We start from the raw sequence: 22,204 nt of genomic DNA on the forward strand, positions 1-22,204 counted from the left end.
GTGCCACATTTGTTTGGTACATTGGTCCAAAGGACCCCCATGTCACAGAAAACCAAGATGTGGGCAAGGATTGTGGACAAGGTGAACGCTCAAGCACCAGCAAGGCACACAAAGGACGATATCCAGAACAGGTGGTATGACGTGCGCAGGAGGGTCAAGAAACTCATTGAAAAAGATCCCGCCCTGAGTCAGTGCACCGCCGGTGGCCCTCCTGCCAAACAAGTTTACTTCAGGACCTGGGAGGGGAAGGTGCGGGACATCCTACCACCAGAGAGCGTCCATGGTCTAACAGACATACCAGAGCCTGGTGAGAACACAAACAACATACCCAAGATTGTGTGGCAAGGGGCCAGTGAAACCATGCACCGCAAGCAAAAGCTACAGTAACCAATAGATAATCATCCCAAGATGTGTATGCCAGTCAGACAAACACAATACCTGCCATCTCATAGTACACTTGCAAGTGTGTCATGAAATGCACCGACCTACAAACAAATAGAGCAAGGCAGTGGCACAAAGCAAAATAATCACTGCCAGAAAGTTTGCCACCACAAACACACTACCTCACAGTGCAGCTAACTGACAGGAAGGAATAGTGGGGATGCAGGTGAAGTGAGTGTATCCAAAAGTATGATGGGGTTTGTAGTCACAGATAATGCCACCCCACCTGATTGGCCCATCAAGACCTCTCTGAAACATGCCCACATCCATCACAGGGAGTGGAAAATGACTGACAAGATGGCTGACACTGGGTCCTGCTGTTGGGAGCACAAGGCCCTGGTAGGGATTGTGCGCAAATCAGAAGCAGGACACCACTGACTGACATCCTGAAAGACAACTTGCACTACCTACAATGGAAGCACGTTTCATGGTGGGATGTCTGGCCGGGTGGGAAGGAGGACTGACAGCTTTCACCATATTTACCAGCATGTGGAGACACACCCCCCTAAACACAAACTCCATACAACTCACCGGGTAGAATGCATTGACCCACACCTCTGTGAAATATCAGCAAAATATACCCCGTACTGGGTGCTGCTGTGTGAGCACAGGGGCTCTCTTTGGACTTGTAGTCAAACAAACACCAGGATTTCACAGTCAGCCATAGCTGTCACACCCCCTCACAGGGAAGCAGAGTCAAGAGGGAGGAAGTATGGGCATGCTGGGAAGGGGGTGTAGCCAAGAGTATGATTGGAGTTGCAGTCACAGACAATCCACACCCACCCACATGGCCCAGCAAGCAAACACTGAACCATGCTCGCCTCACAGGGAGTGGGAAGGGACTGACAAGATGTGTGACACTGGGCTCTGTTGTGGGGAGCACAAGGCCCTGTAGGGAAATGGGCAACAACAAACACCAGGACTTCACTCACAGTCAGCCATCTTGCCATTGCTGTCACACCCCCTCACAGGGAAGCAGAGTCAAGAGGGAGGAAGTATGGGCATGCTGGTAAGGGGGGTGTAGCCAAGAGTATGATGGGAGTTGCAGTCACAGACAATCCACACCCACCCACCTGGCCCAGCAAGCAAACACTGACCCATGCTTGCCACACAGGGAGTGGGAAGGGACTGACAAGATGTCTGACACTGGGCTCTGTTGTTGGGAGCACAGGCTCTGCTGGGAAATGGGCAACAACAAACACAGGACATCACAGTCAGCCATCTTGGCATTGCTGTCACACACCCTCACAGGGAGGCAGAGTCAAGAGAGAGGAAGTATGGGCATGCTGGGAAGGGGGGTGTAGCCAAGAGTATGATGGGAGTTGCAGTCACAGACAATCCACACCCACCCACATGGCCCAGCAAGCAAACACTGAACCATGTTCACCTCACAGGGAGTGGGAAGGGACTGACAAGATGTTTGACATTGGGCTCTGTTGTGGGGAGCACAAGGCCCTGCTGGTAAATGAGCAACAACAATATCAAACTCTGTCCATGACAAGCTGGAAAAAAGCAGTGTACAGGCAGGCATCTGTTCGTACAGTAGAAAATGTAATGTTTGTGAACCATTGATGCCTGTAGAAACATAACTTATATTGTGTGTCTCTTCCAAACACATGTGGTGCTGGGGACCCAGCACCAAATGAAGAGGATTCCCAGTCCCAGAATCTGGTGTACACTGAGCTCTCCTGTTTGACTCTGTCTCTGTCCTCTTTGGATGATGACGACCAACCTGGCCCCGCCGGTGTGAGTCATCATGCAGCACCAGCAACATCAACATCTGCACCCCCTGTACGCATGCCTCCAGCATCTGGAAACTGAGAGGGCACCCCCGCCAACACGGACAGACCAAGGCCACTAAACACCGACAGCACAGGGACACAGGACCCCCCGGAAGCTACAGCAAACACCACCAGCAACACCACCCAAGGGGTCCCAGTGTCACCTGTGCGTCCCGCCGCTGGTCCTGCCTGTGTGGATAGGGGTGCTGGGAGGGGTGGGAGGCAGAGGGCGCGCCTTGCAGAGGGGTCTGGACTGCATGATGACCCCCAACTGGCACTCATCATAGATGCGTACCAGGATAGCACCGGAGGATTTGGCCAGGTAGTGGGGATCCTTAAGGACATGCAACAGGAGCAGGCTGCCCACCATGCTCGCATGGAGGCCAAGTGGGATGCCCTTACTGCGGTGCATCGGGACATACTCCAATGCCTCTGCCAGATCAACACAAACCTGTCTCCACCTCCCTGTGTGGCCACAACATCTGTTGCAACACCATCTGCCAGCGCCACAGGGAGGGAGGAGGACTCTGGCGGAGAGTCCCCTGCACCGCAGAGGCCTGCACCTGAGGATCCCCCGCCCCCCAGGAAGAAGAGGGGTCGTCCGAAGAAGGACATGTGAGAGGCAGATGTCCCAGCACATCCCCTAGGGCCTCTAAACCTGTTCCAGACAATTGTCTTTGTGCGCAACCTGTTCACCTTGTTCAATTGCACACAACTCACCTACATGAAATGGAGTGTTCATGTTGGGCCAATGTAGCAGATGACTGTGGACTTTACTCTGGACATTTCATCTACCAGCACTTCCAACTCTAATGTGAACTTTGGATTCCAAAACCAATGTACAGCACCCACCATCCTGTGCACTTTCCTCACACATGTTCGAAAATAAACTTACCAGTACACCATACTTGCCTCTGTTGTGATTACAAATTGTCATGTGTCATGGAGATGTCGATCTGCTACACAACACACAGTGCATGCCAAATACTGCAACAATGTGACCAACGTTAGGTGAGTCACGGTGATGTGACACATGTGAGGGAGACACAACACTATGGCAACACAACACATACTCACCATGGCCATGTTACTCATCACATACAATGATGTTGACCTGAAACACATAGGTATTACAACCGCAACACCTATCCACAGTCAGGTAAGCAAATGTCACTCAGATGTGGGAAGACAGACAACGCAGCTAACAAAGCATAGCACAGGTTCATTACACATCAGCAACATGTTTATTCAAAAATAGCTGCAAGGCAATGGTACGTTACGGTGGACACACGGTCACAGAGTGTCTGAGAATTGTAGTCCAGGGGTGTGTGGCACATCACTTGATGTCAATTGACTACTCCCACACTGGTGTCGGATTCTGGGTGTTTGGGGTCAGTGTTGAACAAGCAAATTACCCTGTGAAGGACAGACACAAGACACAGTCACAAGCACAGCAAAACAGGAGAGAAATGCAATACACTTGCACAAAACATGTCGCAAGAAACCTACACAAAAACAAGTTAGCAGTAATACCCTATTGTGGAGTACACACCACCTGAATGGACACATCACTGCATGCATCCAGTCAAGTGGCACACAGACACACTCACACACTCAGAAAGCAACAGAGCAGCCACACTATATTCCAGGCTAACTTCATACATTATACGTATAGAGACGTATGCTGTTCCTAGAGGGTGAGAGGAGAAAAGAGGCCTACAGTATTATGTTAATCAGTGGAATCAGGAGGAAATTCCTCCTTCAGGAAAAAGACCCTCACACATCCAACCAGCTTCATCATCGGGTCTGCTTCTAATCGGGGCGGCGCTGCAATCCCCGATCGGCGCCCTTGATGGTGCCTTTTGGCGGAGATCTTTATTCCTTGTATGCCGGTTGGTGTAGTGCGGGTGAGGGCCCTAAGTGAAGTGTGTACTAGTGAGATTTAAAACAAGTAGTAGGGGTCCAAAATAACAAAAGTTTAATAAAGAAGGCCCCACTCTTGATTAAAACAAAAAGGTGCGCGTCCCTGAAGTAAAGTTGTCAGGTCTGCGCTACAATGGTCAACATGTTTCTTGCACCGTTTAGGTCAACCGCAATTCATCAGGACCAAACTTAAAGTTCACACACTTACTGGTAGTGGTAGCACCTACTGTAGCACTTACCACTTGTACAGCACCCTAATAAGTGGTTACTTAGTTGATAAGAACCCAAGGCACCTGTAGAGGGAAGATAAAGAACAGGCACAAGTAAAAACAGACTTCCTAAAAGGTTATTGATAGTAGGCCTCATGTACTGCGAACACGTGGAGTAGTGTAATGCAGTACTCGTGGTACAATAAAGTCCAGTGGTGATAAAAAAGTGTGCTTTGAAGATTTGTACGTGCACTTAATGGCGAGTGAGAAAGAACGTTGCAGAAAAACACATAAAAAAGTATTTTTTACTAAAACAATATACATAGCAGAGAATTATATTATCGAAAATCCATAGTGTTGTGTCAGATGTTTGGAGATACACAGTGGTCAAGTATAATAGATTGACACGGTTAATTATTCGACTCACCCAGTTGTGGTGCATTGGAGGCTCCAGCGAATCAGGGCCGGACTACAACAGTTTGGTCCTGATGAATTGCGGTTGACCTAACCGGTGCAAGAAACATGTTGACCATTGTAGCGCAGACCTGACAACTTTACTTCAGGGACGCGCACCTTTTTGTTTTAATCAAGAGTGGGGCCTTCTTTATTAAACTTTTGTTATTTTGGACCCCTACTACTTGTTTTTAAATCTCACTAGTACACACTTTACTTAGGGCCCTCACCCGCACTACACCAACCGGCATACAAGGAATAAAGATCTCTGCCAAAAGGCACCATGAAGGGCGCCGATCGGGGATTGCAGCGTCACCCCGATTAGGAGCCTGACATGTAGCTGGCTGGATGTGTGAGGGTCTTTTTCCTGAAGGAGGAATTTCCTCCTGATTCCACTGATTAACATAATTCTGTAGGCCTCTTTTCTCCTCTCACCCTCTAGGAACAGCATACGTCTCTATACTTATACTTGTTGTTGGGCTTTGTGTGCTGGACCTGTTCAAAATAGCCCGTTGTTCCTCCTATTTATGTTAACTTCATACATTGACATATCAACCCTGGAAACTCACATTCAGGTGAAGAAGTTGTTGATGAGCTCTGAGCGGACATCACCCTCATCCTCATCATCACTGGCATCGTGGCCCAGCTGGGATCCTCCACAGGTGCCGGCGGTTAGTCATCGTCATCCTGGATGAGAGGCACCTTCTTCCGCACTGCCATGTTGTGTAGCATGCAGCATACAAGGATTATTTTGCACACCTTTGCAGGCTCATATGGGAGGTCCCCTCTGGTCTTGTCCAGGCAGCGAAAGCGGCTTTTCAGGAGGCCGAATGTCCGCTCAATCACCCTCCTGCTCCGACCATGTGCCTCATTGTAGCACATCTCAGCTAGTGTCACAGGGTTCCTGAGGGGTGTCAGCAACCATGGCATGTTGAGGTATCCAGAGTCACCTACACACACAAAAATGAACAAGTAGCTGAGTTTTGTAGGAGTGCGGAATACAACATTGACAAACACACACAATGATAAAAAGTCAGTACACACAGACAAGCCAGGCACGCTGAGCTGGCATCTGTGACATCAGCGTTGCGATGCGACTACTCCTCATTATGTAGGCATCGAGCGCAGAACCAGGGAACCGTGCACACACATGTGTGATATACATGTCTGCTAGACATACCACCAGAGCATTGATCGAGTGGAAATGTTTCCTGTTACTGTATGCCTGCTCATGTGCCTGAGGTGATATCAGAGCCACATGTGTCCCATCAATAGATCCGATGACATTCGGCATCCTCCCCAGTGTATAAAAGGCATCCTTTATTTCAGGGAGTTCAGTTGGGCTAGGGAGCTTGATGTACAGGTCAAGGAAATGCAATTTCCCCTCCAAGTCATCGCGTAGCACACGATTAAACATAGTTTGCAACATACCACCTGCTGTAGCCACTGTGTACTGGAAGGTACCAGTAGCAGAGAAGTGCAGGGCTGCCATCACCTTCACCTCTCGGGTCAGTGCTGTAGGGTATGTCCGGCCAGGTAACAGATGTGGCGATAACTGCTCCACCAACTCCTCAATCAGTGGCCTGGTGAAGCGGTACCATCGGATGCAGTCGCGTTCCTGCATGGTTAGAAGGTCTAGGAACGGTCGATGGACAGCTGGTGCCCTGCAGAACAGAGATGAACAAAGGAAGATTGTCAGTTCATCCACCCATGTGGCCATGACCAGGCTCAAAATCACATGATACATCATGACATTACACAATGTACTGAGGTGTGTGCTGTTGGGCATAGACACACATTTCACCTAGATAACCATCACCTCACATCTCAATTCCACATGTCCACATGAGTCCCATGTAGTGCAATGGCCAATCATCTTGCTGTGTCACCCAACCTATGTACTGCTGTGACGTTACAAACACACACTACAGTGACAAGTGAGGCCTGATGTCTCCGAGGCATCGCAGATCTTTGCCATGCAGATACCCAGGGTCCCTGTATTGCCACATGGACACTGGCATGGACATGGCGTATCGCGTACGCACCACAAGGCAAGCGTGAGTCCCAGAGGTAGTGGCAACTGTTGTCCCTGCAGGCCCTACATGTACGTTTCTTAGACACACACACACCATAAAGGTTGCTGCATATGCCACATGGATGTAGGGACTGTCTCCCATTGGGCACATTTGATCAGACACATCTGAGACACAACATGCACACAGACTGTGGGTGCACATCTGAAATGTGGCTACAGGTCTCACTGTGACGTACATGCCATCACCCCCAGGACTCAGGGTGTATGTGACATGTCCTAAACATATCCAACTTGCAACTGTGTCCGTGACTCATGCCCAGTACTGTACATTTGCACATCACAGTGGTATTGTGCACAACACACAAAGGATTCTGCCCCCATGTACACATGCACAGCCTGGGTGTGGCTGAACAAAAGTGACACCCAACGAACCAAATGTGGCCCCCCCACACACAGGGAATGCAGCCTTACATGCCATGGGACACTGTGTGGCCAATGCTGGAGTGTGGTAGGTGTGCACAGGTGTCCCTGGCAAGCAATTGTGTGTTTAATTCATCGAATATTCACACCAATGAGGTCCGACGTGGGTGACAATGCGTATGCATTGCACGGTTTATGACTGAGCTGTGCATACGCTTTGCCATTGACCGCAATGAGGTCCGACGCGGGTGACAATGCGTGCGCATTGCACGGTCCATGACCGAGCCGTGCCTATGCTTTACCATTGACTGCAATGAGGTCCGACGCGGGTGACAATGCGTGCGCATTGCACGGTCCATGACCGAGCCGTGCCTATGCTTTACCATTGACTGCAATGAGGTCCGACGCGGGTGACAATGCGTACGCATTGCACGGTTCATAACCGAGCCGTGCGTACGCTTTGCCATTGACTGCAAAGTCCGACACGAGTGACAATGCGTACGCATTGCACGGTTCATGACCGAGCTGTGCATACGCTTTGCCATTGACTACAATGAGGCCCAACACAGGTGACTATCATGCATGCATGTCGGGCAGGCATGGTCTGAGACAGGTGTACGCCTTGGCCATTGAATCGTATGGAGACGGGTGCATGTGAATTTTCAAAAATACACTTTGTACAGTCAGTTGACCGAGCCAGGCACACCCATTGGCTCTGGACTGTCATAGAGACGGATGCAGATTCAAAACTTGTACGAGTTGTGCGCTGGAAATTCAGTTGGATGCCTACAACAATGTTGCAATTCCTAGTGTTTCATGAAGGTGAAGATTTGAACGATGCGGAAGGCGTGTACGAGTCTTATGTTTCCATGGATTGGCCAGATTCATAGAATGCAACCATGTTGGACCTAACACTTGGGACACATGGCACATATTCTGCCTCTGCAGCACAGATATAAGGCTGGCTGGCCCCCAGGTAGCTCACTTGTCTGCACTACATGCTCCTGGACTACATCCCTGCTACCACTGCTGCTGTCTCTGCATCCTCTGGCTCCTGCTATGGCACGTACTCTGGAGAGGGCCCCAGCCTTCACTGAGGAGGAGAACCAGGCCCTACTGGACGGGCTCCTTCCACAATACAGCAAGCTGTATGGGAAACGAGGGGAGCAGATGAGTGTGCAGTTCACTGCCTTCCTAATTGTGCATGTTGTCTGACTAGCAGTACTAGCAGTGAGTACACCAGTGGCAAACATTCTCACTGACTACTTTCATTCCCCAAAGTGTGTAGGTACATGTAATGAACAGGTGTTCTGCTGCTAAAGTGCATCAAACTTCCCAGGCATTGTTAACATGTCAGACATGCAGGTTATTTGTCCTTTCCCATGGTTGCACTGCCTATGCAACTCATTTCCCTTTGTGATGATGACATGTATATCCAAATGTGTGCAGCACAAATATGGGGCATGTGTGTTAATGGACTTTTAACTTTGTCATCCTCACAGGTTAATGCCCACCAGAAGCAGGAGATATGGATGACCATCGCCCGGGCAGTTCATTCGGTGGAGGTCAACAAGCGCCGGATCCGTAACTGCCAGAAGAGGTGGCAGGACCTTCGGGGCTGGACTCAGAGGATCGCTAGAGTCCAGCTGAAGCTGTCACCTCCACGCAGGAGGGGTGGACCGACCCTGACCCCCCACATGCTCCGGATCCTGGTGGTGGTCTTCCCAGACCTGGATAGGCAGCTGAAGGCCAGACAACAGCAAGAAGGGGGTAAATCCATGCCTAATCTGTGTACTATGTCTGACATGCTAATTGCAGTCTTTTGGCCTGGTCACACTTCCACATTACGTAGGTCTTGTAGTCCAGGACTCATGTCCCTCAATTGTGTGATGCACCCTCCTCATCTGATCCACAGGTGTGGCCCCTACAGTCTGTTGCTTGTGTCACTAGCGCACTGTGTCCCTGCAGTCAGCTATGCTTCAGCTACCGGACAGCATCTGTTCCCGTGACTCTGTTGTGTGTTTCTTGGGTGGTTCAATTGTTTACCCAATGCCTGGGATATGACATGTGATCTGTGTGTGCCCTTGATATGTGTTCCGATTGCTGCTCTGACTCGCCACATGTGGCTGGGGTATTTCAAACAAAACCATGCAGTTGGGGACTCCAATTTGTGGGCCTCAGGAGTATGTATAACAAGTGTGTCACACTTGCTTAGCCACCTGACTACTGTCCAGGGCCAAACACTATTTCACATAGACCTGGGCAGTCATGCCTCCTCAAGGGCATTTAGAAACACTCTGTAATCCCACTCCTGTGTATCAACTTACAGGTTGTGCTTAGTGACATGTGCCTTCAGGTGTCTGCCTCTGGGTCATTCTGGTGTGGCTTTCTGTTACGTACAACTGGGGTGTCCATGATTTTGAGGGTCAGCAGGACATCTGAAATGTGACTGTGAGAGACAAGACCTGTGTGACATATAGGTGCGTGATCATCTGACAGCGCACAGTGGTGTATGCAACTGTGCACTTCAGGCAGCTGGGTTACATGCACGGCAGACTGTGATGTGCTAATGTACAGGGAGTTGTGTTTGCAGAGACTCATATGTCTGATTTGCATGATGTGGGGTCTTCTGGGTCAGGGATATGTTGTTTGCAGGGGATGGGCAAGTGCACTTGTCATCTGCAGAGTTAGCTTTACCCCTGAGCTATGATTGTGACACAGTGCATACTGTTGTTGTCTGGATGCCCTGCCACTGTGACAGGAGTCAGTGTTGACTGACTTTCCAGGCATGCCAGAGCCATGGCATTTAACTTGCTATGAGTGATCCTGCATTGTGTTCAAGTGTGCACCATGCACCCCATTGTGGCCATGACTATCAGGATATGCGAACATCATAGTGTGTGTTGCTGGCATGCATCACAAGCATGTGAAATGAGTCTCTGCCCATCCCTTCATCTGGACACCTATACTGAGTCAGTGGCAAGAGATGTGCTGTGTGTGTAGTGACATACTCCTACATGTTCACTTGCATGTCCAACTGATGTGTGGGTGGTGCATGTCGGGACATTGGGGTATTAGCATCCAACATGCAACAGATATATGGGTGCAAGTCAAGGAGGAATATGTGTGCCATGGTTGATGTTGAGAATGACAATTGGCTTATTATAAACATTGTTGGCACTTTGAGCAGTGTTCAGCTGATGATGCCAGGGCTTGCCCTGTGATGTGATGTACTCACTGTGGTGTGTGCAGTCAGTGCAGGTGACTGATGTTGTTCTCTTTCTTCCTATTCCTATCCAGATACATCCACGGCCACAGGTGGGGACAGCTCCACAGACCAGGAGGAGCCACAGAGCCTGACTGGTACAGAAGGGGAGGAGTCAGGGGGACCCAGTGGCACGGAGGGCGAGTGGAGCCACACCAAGGAGTCATCAGCACCATCCCCCCAACTGAGGGCCACAGAAGCTCTGAAGATGACTCCCTTGTGGATGCGGGTGTCAGTAGCCTCCAAACCCCAGCTAGTTAGGCTGTGCCCGCCAGGGCCCCCACCACCACCATCACCACCCTCCCATTGGCTCCCATCCTAGAGTTCAGTGGAGGCTCCTGTGTATGGGAGCATGTCTCCTTTGTGCCAGGCACCGCACCCCCTACCCCTGTGTCCCCTGCTGCTCTGAGTGAGGAGTCTATGGACTTACATAGACAGATCCATGTAGTGCAGACATCTATGCTGAGTGTCCTTCATGCACACACCACTCTGTTGACACAACTGGTGTCGTTCATGGAGGGCATTTCATCAGGCATGTCTGCCCTTCAGAGGACCAATCAGTCCGTGGCCTCCTCCCTGACGGCAGCAGTGTCCCTCCTCCAACAGTCCCGCACCCCTCCTACCCCTGCACCACCCACGATTCCTAGCATCCTAGCAGCCTACCTGTTCCAAGCACACACACACCTGTACATTCTCACACAGCCACAGACATGGGCAGCACACAAACACCCAAACCAAGGGCTAGACATGCACACAAGCAAGCACAGGGGACTGATACCACACTCACAGAGGATGGTTTGCAGACACACACACAGGCATCCACAACCACTCCGCAGTCCTCTGAAACCTCTCCCTCCCAGCCCCCTTCCCTTGCCTCACCTGCAACCCCATCTCCACAGAAGCTCTTCCTCTGTGACCTTGGCCTCTTCCCCACCGAACCAGCAAATCCAGATTACAAGGGGAAGAGGAAGTCCCCACACACAGAGGGGAGTGCCCCTCACACCCAGACACCCTCCCCTAGGTGCAGTCAAACTGAGGCCCCCACCCGCAAGTCCCCCCGGAGCCGGAAGAGCAAGACCCCACTGCCGCCACACAGCTCCAAGGCAAAGTCTCCGTCATCCATCCCCCAGGCCACCACTCCAGAGGTTCCCCCGCCACACCCTGCCCCGGGTTCCCCCACCCACAGATACACCATCCCCAAAATTCTGAGGCCCTCCCCCCTACCACTTGCTCCTCCACACCCGTTCAGACAGTTAGTGCCACTGATGTGGGGACCATGTCGCCCCCTCTGTCCTGCCGACCTCACCTGCACCCCAGTCCGCTCACATGGATTTAGGCACTGCAGTGGAGTCCACGACCACCCCTTCTGACTCAGGCACTGCAGTGGGGACCCAATCCACTCCATCTGACCTGCCCACTGAAGTTGTGCCGGCACCCACCCCATCTAACTTGTGCCCCACATTTGTGACTGCACCCAACTCTTCAGTCAGCTCCACTGCAGTTGCAAGTGACTCTCCTGCATCCACCACCCCTTCACTGCCTCCTTCTGCTGCACCCTGATCCTATCCCTGCAGTGCCTGGCCTGCCCCCATGTATGCCCCTCCGAGGTGATGTCCCCTGTCCTTCCAGTGCAGGCAAGCAACGTGTGACAGTGGTCACTCAAGTTTACTCCTTGTAATTTGATAATGGACTGGCCATTGGCCTTCTGTCTGAACGGATGTTTAAAATTTCATATGCTGAATAAAGCTTTTTTCTTTATCCTTGTGAACTTGATTTAGCTGTATATTAGGTTGATGATGTTTAGCATGCCCTTGCACAAGTAATGCTTGGTTTCCAATGTTGAATACTGAGGTGTTGATGTGAGGTACTCCATGTGGTCCATGAGATATGTATCCTATTCTGGTCGGTATCCATGTCATCCTTTGCAGCTAACTGGGTGTGTCATGATCAACAATTTGTGGACATCTCTTTGAACATTTCATTTGCATGGTCACATCTGTGGCTTGCACCCATGCACATATGATGAGCTTCCCATTGTCCAAATTGTCTATTTCCCTGACTTTGGGCGCATCTCCACTAGACCTACAGGTGTGGGATCATTGGTATAGGAGCAACTAGGTCCTCTGTGCAACTTGATGTACATATGTGTTGAGTATGTGCAGATGACTTAGGGGAGACTCACATACCCAGGCTGTTGTGACCAGAGCCTTCATTGTGTGGTAACTGATGGCTGACTGACCAAGTGTTCTGCTGACATGAGTGAGACGCGCTGTGACTATGTTTGGCACAGCTGGGCTTCCACAGGAGTTGGGTCCCCTCAGGCTGTCACGGATGTGTTGTTCCGTGACATAGCCTGGGCCCATGTTGTGTGTTTTGTGGGCATGTGTGTGTGTGTCCACATCCATTTTCATACACAGGCAGTGTTCCCTTGATATGTTCCTGTTGTTGATGCTTGCTGAGTGGTACTGTGTTCATCCCACAACTTTGCCATGGGCTACCAGATGTGTGGGTGCATGAAACACTACTGTTAATTGATGGTTCATTATTGGGATTTGTCTGTTCTGAGTGGTGATGATGTGGTCAGATGCAGATGGGACACAGTCAGGAGACCCCAAGGCACTTGTTTGTTCGCAATATCATGTAGTTGTCCCTAGGTGGTACCTTTCAGTGATTGAGACATGTGTATGTGTGTGTGGCTGATATCACTTGTCCGGTTCAGGGCTGAAATGTTTGCAGGTGTCAGCATGTGTGCCTTGTAGTTCTACTTAGCTTCTGCATTGTCTTGGGACTGTGGCAGGTATTCAGAAGGTTACGTGAGCTTTGGCGTCATGGCCATGTACCGCATACTGTGCAATATGTCTGTCATTCACCAGGGCTGTAAACTGTCCTTGTGTGATGAGTCTATGCACCTTAGTTCCTCTCAACATTCCTGTGTTTGTCATGGGTGCATGTGCAATGTCACCTGTCCATGTGGGCTTCACAGATGAACATTGGTGCAGTTCAGGGTGTGTGGTGTAGAGGGTGGACTGATGTAAATGTTTGCATGGATGGGCCCCTAGCTCCCGTTTGTCCATGGATGACGGGCCATGCTGAGTGATTTGTGTTTGTGTAGGTGTGATGTACGTTATTGGCACAGTATACATGTCTCGGTTTCCCAGTTTGTACGACATCTACCTTTGTCAGCACAGTGGACGTGTCATGCATGCTTGTGTCACCCCAATGTCTGTTCCCTGGGAGTAGTGCTGTTGTGTGTCAGTCTCTTGCTGAGTTAGTTGCTGTTCATTCCACTTGTGTCACATGTGTCTGTTTTGCTCCCTCTCATCTCACAATGCCCGATTGCCCACTAAGGGTGTCCCAATGATGGTTTACTTTTGTATGGCACTGTGTTCACATCTGTGTCACTGTGGCTCAGCCCCCCTCATGTGTTGTGTAGTTGCCTGGGGATACTGAGACCCACACACACACACATGTTGTGTCAGATGTACAGTGTGAGGTTGCCTGTTTGTGTTTGTGCATCTGCATCAGTGCATTGGTATTGCTGTTGTGGGCCATTGTCTGGATGCTTTTTCTGTGATTTTCCCTGCTGTCCCTGTGAGTCATATCACATCATTCTGAATATTTATCCTGGTTGTTAGGTGCCATTGCTGGCATGGAATGGGAGTTTGTGACCTGACACCTACAGTCTACACAGGTTGTTTTGATTAGTGTGTCTATTTTCAAGATGTGTGTATGCTTTGTGATAGACACTTCTGTTCTCATGTCATTGTACACTGTATGCACTGTTAGCCTCCCCACATCTCTGTGGGTAAGGGACACAACCACTAGATGGCCCCAAAAGTGTGTCATGAGTTGGGAGCAGGAATCATACATGCTGTTTGGCATTTGCAGTTTTGACCATGATGACACTTACCTTTTGGTCACTGTGATGAGGGGGGTTTAGACCCCATCACCACAATGCTCGACATTTGCTGCAGTTTGGGACCCCACACTTAACTTTTGTTCTACACAGTGAGGGGGTGTTAGTTTTACATTGACACAGTGCTATAGTGATGCTTGCCTTGTGTAGGCCACACTCATTTGTTGGTCACACATGTGCTGTTAGTCATATTGTATGTTCGAAGTCATAATCACTGTTGTGGGAATTTGTCACAGACTACACACTGTTGTCATGACGTTAGGGGGGAGGTATTTTGCTGACATACCTCATGTTTGAGTATGATGGATGTGTGGCGCATCACCCATCCTATGGGTGGGGGTGGCAGGGGTGATGGCCAACAGATCCCCTATGTGTGGGGGTGGCAGTGGTGATGGGCTACAGGTCCCCTATGAGTGGGGGTGGCAGGGGTGATGGGCAACATAAGCCCTATGGGTGGGGGTGGGAGTAGTGATGTGCAACAGGTCCCCTATGAGTGGGGGTGGCAGGGGTGATGGGCAACATAAACCCTATGGGTGGGGGTGGCAGTAGTGATGGGCAACAGGTCCCCCATGAGTGGGGGTGGCAGTAGTGATGGACAACAGGTCCCCTATGAGTGGGGTTGGAAGGGGTGATGGGCAACATAAGCCCTATGTGTGGGGGTGGCATGGGTGATGGGCAACAGGTCCCCTATGAGTCGGGGTGGCAGGGGAGATGGGCAACATAAGCCCTATGGGTGGGGGTGGCAGTAGTGATGGGCAACAGGTCCCCCATGAGTGGGGGTGGCAGTAGTGATGGGCAACAGGTCCCCTATGAGTGGGGGTGGCAGGGGTGATGGGCAAAATAAGCCCTATGTGTGGGGGTGGCAGGGGTGATGGGCAGCAGGTCCACTATGAGTGGGAGTGGCAGTAGTGATGGGCAACATAAGCCCTATGGGTGGGGTGGCAGTAGTGATGGGCAACAGGTCCCCTATGAGTGGGGGTGGCAGGGGTGATGGGCAACATAAGCCCTATGTGTGGGGGTGGCAGAGGTGATGGGCAACAGGTCCCCCATGAGTGGGGGTGGCAGTAGTGATGGGCAACAGGTCCCCTATGAGTGGGGGTGGCAGGGGTGATGGGCAACATAAGCCGTATGGGTGGGGGTGGCAGTAGAGATGGGCAACAGGTCCCTTATGAGTGGGGGTGGCAGGGGTGATGGGCAACATAAGCCCTATGTGTGGGGGTGGCATGGGTGATGGGCAACAGGTCCCCTATGAGTCGGGGTGGCAGGGGAGATGGGCAACATAAGCCCTATGGGTGGGGGTGGCAGTAGTGATGGGCAACAGGTCCCCCATGAGTGGGGGTGGCAGTAGTGATGGGCAACAGGTCCCCTATGAGTGGGGGTGGCAGGGGTGATGGGCAAAATAAGCCCTATGTGTGGGGGTGGCAGGGGTGATGGGCAGCAGGTCCACTATGAGTGGGAGTGGCAGTAGTGATGGGCAACATAAGCCCTATGGGTGGGGTGGCAGTAGTGATGGGCAACAGGTCCCCTATGAGTGGGGGTGGCAGGGGTGATGGGCAACATAAGCCCTATGTGTGGGGGTGGCAGAGGTGATGGGCAACAGGTCCCCCATGAGTGGGGGTGGCAGTAGTGATGGGCAACAGGTCCCCTATGAGTGGGGGTGGCAGGGGTGATGGGCAACATAAGCCGTATGGGTGGGGGTGGCAGTAGAGATGGGCAACAGGTCCCTTATGAGTGGGGGTGGCATGGGTGATGGGCAACATAAGCCCTATGGGTGGGGGTGGCAGTAGTGATGGGCAATAGGTCCCCCATGAGTGGGGGTGGCAGTAGTGATGGGCAACAGGTCCCCTATGGGTGGGGGTGGCCGTAGTGATGGGCAACAGGTCCCCTATGAGTGGGGGTGGCAGGGGTGATGGGCAACATAAGCCCTATGGGTGGGGGTGGCAGTAGTGATGGGCAACAGGTCCCCTATGAGTGGGGGTGGCAGGGGTGATGGGCACATAAGCCTTATGGGTGGGGGTGGCAGGGGTGATGGGCAACAGGTCCCCTATGAGTTCGGGTGGCAGGGGTGATGGGAAACATAAGCCCTATGGGTGGGGGTGGCATTAGTGATGGGCAACAGGTCTCCCATGAGTGGGGTTGGAAGTAGTGATGGGCAACAGGTCCCCTATGAGTGGGGATGGCAGGGGTGATGGGCAACATAAGCCCTATGTGTGAGGGTGGCAGGGGCAATGGGCAACATGTCCCCTATGGGTGGTGGTGGCAGGGGTGATGGGCAACATAAGCCCTATGTGTGAGGGTGGCAGTAGTGATGGGCAACAGGTCCCCTATGAGTGGGGGTGGCAGTAGTGATGGGCAACACAGTCCCTATGGGTGGGGGTGGCAGGGGGGATGGACAACAGGTCCCCTATGAGTGGGGGTGGCAGGGGTGATGGGCAACAGATCCCCTATGAGTGGGGGTGGCAGGGGTAATGGGCAACATAAGCCCTATGGGTTAGGGTTGGCAGTAGTGATGGGCAACAGTTCCCCCATGAGTGGGGGTGGCAGTAGTGATGGGCAACAGGTCCCCTATGAGTGGGGGTGGCAGGGGTGATGGGCAACATAAGCCCTATGTGTGGGGTTGGCAGGGGCGATGGGCAACAGGTCCCCTATCAGTGGGGGTGGCAGGGGTGATGGGCAACATAAGCCCTATGTGTGAGGGTGGCAGTAGTGATGGGCAACAGGTCCCCCATGAGTGGGGGTGGCAGTAGTGATGGGCATTATAGTCCCTATGGGTTGGGGTGGCAGGGGGGATGGTCAACAGGTCCCCTATGAGTGGGGGTGGCAGGGGTGATGGGCAACATAAGCCCTATGGGTGGGGGTGGCAGTGGTGATGGGCAGCAGGTCCTCTATGGGTGGGGGTGGTAGTGGTGCTGGCCATACGACCCCTATGGTGGCCTATTGTTAGTGACCAGGATGTGGATCCCCTGTGTGTGTGTGCCATTTTGCGGGTACGTGTCGTTTGTTTGTGTGGTAGGTGTCTGACTTACCGTCTGCGCAGTCGGCGTCTGTTCCTGATCCGGTCATAGATGTAGAGTTCTGGTATGACTTGCGCGATGGGATTCATGATGTGTTCATCTCGTACACGCTGCTTGTTGATCCGTCTTGTACCCGTTGCAAGCTGATTCATCTCGAAGCCGTGGATTGCGTTCTGGCGCAAATCGTAGCTGATATGCTTCTTTTCCGGATGCTGTGACGTACCGTACGTGGCGACCCGTACGGAGCGTAGGAAGTACTCAACGTACTTGTCAGGGTGGAAACTGCTAAAGATACTGCTTCTGGGCGACTCTGTTCGGCGTTCGGAGTAATGGCTCGGACGGAGAATGAAGCTTGAATCACAGTCTACGTGTCGGGTTTTTGGGAGTTATGCGAATCGTACTTCATCAACAGGACAGACTGGCTATGGGTACGTGTCAGTCGCACGGTAAGGCTATGGACAGCTCTACGAGTGCTGTCCGACCCAGATCGGAATTGACCCCTTAAAGTTGAGTAACACATTTCAAGACTGCAGTTGCATATTTATGCATGGGAATTTGTCATGATCTTGGGGCCGTATGCTGATTTAATGGCTCGCTAGATAAGCATTAGTGCCACTAGTTTGTGAATATGTTTACACATGTCGACGCTCTGATTAAAAACATAGAGGTTTGCTGTGCAGGATTGGGACTGTCTAGAGACATCATACGACCCAGCTAATTCTTAGTACAAATGAAAAGAACCTTCAAAAAATAAAAACTCAAGTCAAAACCATAAAGGTTCATTCCAAAGTAAAATCATTCAAAAAAGCAAAATGTCATAATAATTCAAAATCAAATAATGCAAGAGTATCAACATAAGGTATACCTCCAAAGAAAACAAACAGCCAGAGAAAAAACATAGTCCAGCAACCTAGACTGACATAGGGTCTGTCTCATTAGAATGTGCAAAACGCTCTAAATTAAAATCAAATGACAGACTAGTGCAGAGTCTGATCAGTTAGAAAGTCATGAAAAGTCTTAGTATAACATGAGAAAATAGACTAGCATAGAGTCTGCTCTCTAAAAAGGTCAGGGAATATCAGTCACATTACAAAAAACAAGGTGTTTTTATAAGTTTGTAGGCAGAAAAGTCACACATTTGCTGAGGTGTGGAAAGACTTAATAGGATTGCATGAACAGAGATAGATGTGAATTAACCAATGACTGCTCATATACACAAGATGCATCAAATAATTTACATCCAACAAAATCCTACTTTTCTGCACATTAACAAACAAAATATGAATATGAATAAGAGGAGATGACTGTATTTAATGACAACTGCATACAAAATAACAAGTTCAAACAATGATTGGCCCATGCAATAGACTCAAGCAAAGGACCTTAATTTGATCAGGAGAGAGGAACATTTAGGGCACAACTTCCTCTTGTGGTGGCAAATTATTGCAATTGTACTTTATCAATGCACAGACAGGTTGCCATTTCACTTATTTTTCTAAAATGGAAAAGCAAACAGAAACATATATATGGAATGTCGTGTTCATGTAAACCAAAAGTGCACATTACTTTCTGAATAAATGTTAATGCAAGTTGATTTAGACCTTGTCTTTGACTGCAGCCTAGTTATTCTAACTCATGCACACCTGAAATAAGCATTCATTTCATATTATTAAAAATCTTCTACAATGACCCTCTCTGAGGATTTCTGAATTCATCAATAAATACTACTTTACACCATACGACAAAACTTCATTAATCATTGCCGGCTCTTCAATTTGGTCTTCTGCAAGGCCTTCAAATCTTCATACATTGCTTTCATGTCATCAAGTTCAGTCTTCTCTTTCTTTCTGTTTCTAATTGTCTTATTTTCACAACCACATTTTAAACCTCCCTTAATATATCTTTAAAAAGTTTCAACATTAGCACTAGGTCCACTAGGCTTAAAATTATAATTATTAGTGAGAGTAAAATGTTATTTTCATTATTATACCGCCACCTACACTTCTTAACAATTCATTTGTAGAATCCTAATGGTCAATAAAACAAATATGCAGTGATGTTCAAAGTAGTTACTTTATGAGACACAGCAGTGTGTGGCAGACTCCAGGAGTGGCTGACCCAAAGTACAAAGATTCACACTTATTTGTATGCCTTTTGATGAATCTTGTATTATTACACAGCCAATCTGGCATACCTGGAATTGGGACTTTTCAACATTTATCCAATCATAAATAAACAAATGACATTCAGGTGTATTTGATTATTGACATATGAACTGGTCTGAAACAGAAGCAAAGCGATAGTACACTCTTACAGCCTCATGCATCAAACCAAAATCCAGTCGGTAAAATACCGATTCGCTAATAGCTCCCGGTATTGAGTTAAAAATACCCAATCCCAATGCATCAACCCCAAAGCAAAAATCGCTATTTAAGGAATCCTTAAATAGCGATTCCTTAAATAGCGATAGCATTTAAGGAATCCCAAATTGAGATTCCTTAATTTAAGGAATCTCTATTTGGGATTCCTTAAATGCAATGCATGAAAGTAAAAAAATTAACGAATTCGCTAATAGGGGGAGCAAATTACCATGAAGATGAACTGCATGGTAATTTGCTAAAAGTGTGAAAAATGCACTTTTGTGCATTTTTCAAAGTTTCATGTTGCGCACACACATGCCCTTAGAGCATGTGTGTGTGCAACATATGTGCACATATCAATTTCAGGGGTGCAATAGGGTGTCATTTTGACACCCTTGCACCCTTGAAATTGCATGAGCAATTTGCGAGAACCTACTGGTACTCGCTATTTGCTCATGCAATCTCCAATTCATTCCTATGGGCCTGGAGGCCCATAGGAATGATTGGGATGGCATTCCTTAATTGCTACTCGCAATTTGCTAGTAGCAATTAAGGAAAGTTAAGGAATCGCTATTTGAATAGCGATTCCTACATGCATAGCCTTTTGCTATTCCTTATTAGCGATTCCTTATTTTTCGCTAATAAGGAATCGCAAATGCCAATGTTGATGCATATGCCCCATAGTCTCATGATTTCCATTATTTTTAAAGGCCTTGCAATCACTGCAAGCTCAGCACCAGTAATCAGTCCTTCAGACATTCTGCACGCTCCTATTAAGTGTCACAAAATGGAACTTGAAATAAAGTGGATCTTACTAAGTCCCTCACTAAGTTTACCAAATTCCCAAACACTAAATTCTCCTACAAAATTATCCTCTTTCACAATGTCAGTTTTATTGTTAACATATTTATTAATAGCATGGTATTATCAGGCTATTAGGCACAAAAGCAAAACAATATTGAACCTTAATTACACAACACACTCCACCTTCTTTCAGGGGCGGTTTCTTGGCATGGGCGCAGGGGCTGTAGTTGTGTCCCCTTAACATTTTTTAAATTAAATAAATGGATTCACCTCCTGTCATGAATATTGCTTATTCAGCAATTAACAAGGCTTCTTTCTGATGCTCGCTCTGCCCGAGGGTCAGGCAGTCACATCAGTGACAGGCACATGCTCAGACTGCACATGTAACGTGTCGCAGGATTTTCAGGGCTTATGTGATTTCAGCCCTTGTTTCTGTGGCCTGCCTGAGCCTAGGGCCACTCCTCTCCTGGGACGCGCACCACTCTCGCTAACTGACTCCATTGGGGCGCTTCCGGCTGCCGCCTGTGCTTTCCAAAGCAGCGTGTCAGTAAGCGAGGGTTCACCTTTACCAACTCAGAGTGGGGTGGATGAGCCAGCCTCCCTGATCCCAACCCTCTCTGTGACGAGTTGGGAGCAGGGGACCAGGATTGGAGGCAGAAGGATTGCAACACGTGGGCAACGTCAGCATCAGCAAGCACTTTCAATGTGGGGAAAATATGTGTGTGAATTTAAGACACACATGGAGCTCAGGAATTCTGTAATTCAAGCTCTGCCCTCTTCCCAGTTCCATCGACGCGTTTGACTCTCCTTCGAGGCCAGGTATTTGGCAGCTAAGGGGAAAGGTGAAGTGTTTCTGCATTTCTGCTACCATGGATTTAAGTTTTCGAAGCAGCACAGTATCGGTAGCAAATTCAACCCCACATGTGCGCTGGCATATTACATTTTTCACATGTGCGCTGGCATATAACATTTTTCAAGTGCAGCACGGTAGCCTTGCATTTGTGTGCCTTGAAAAGTGTATTGCTTTTCAGTAAGTCCCCTTTGCTTCTCATGGTTAAGAGTAGTGAGCTGAGTAGAGCTTTCATTTTTTTTATTAAAGGTGGCATTCGTGTTCTTATTTTACAGCATCCCCAACCATTACCATTCCAGTCCAACAATTACTTTCTTCAGCCAGAAAACGGAAAACTATAAATACCAGGCAGACCTACAGGACATTAATATTTTTTTCAAATATGCTATTGCAGTTGCCTAGCAAACATCTTTAAGCCTGGGTTTGTGATGTAATATTCAGTTAAATGTCACGTTTTCAATCCCCACAAACGTTTGTTTCAAATAGTTCTAGTTTGGCCGAAGTATTTCATTCAAGAGCCATTGGGGCAGATTTACAAGCCCCTTGCGCCTCATTTACGCCACCGTTGCGTCACTTTTGTGACGCAGGGGCGGCGCAAATCCTGCGCCATGGTGCGGGGTACTTACAACGTGACGCATCTGGGAGATGCGTTACGTTATAAAGCCCTGCGCCACATGTAGGCATTCCTGCGCAGGGGGGGCGTTCCGGCGCAGGAATGCCTAGTAAAAGTGGC

The sequence above is a fragment of the Triturus cristatus genome, chromosome 6 (assembly GCF_964204655.1).
Source record: "Triturus cristatus chromosome 6, aTriCri1.1, whole genome shotgun sequence".
NCBI classification, from domain to species: Eukaryota; Metazoa; Chordata; class Amphibia; order Caudata; family Salamandridae; genus Triturus; species Triturus cristatus.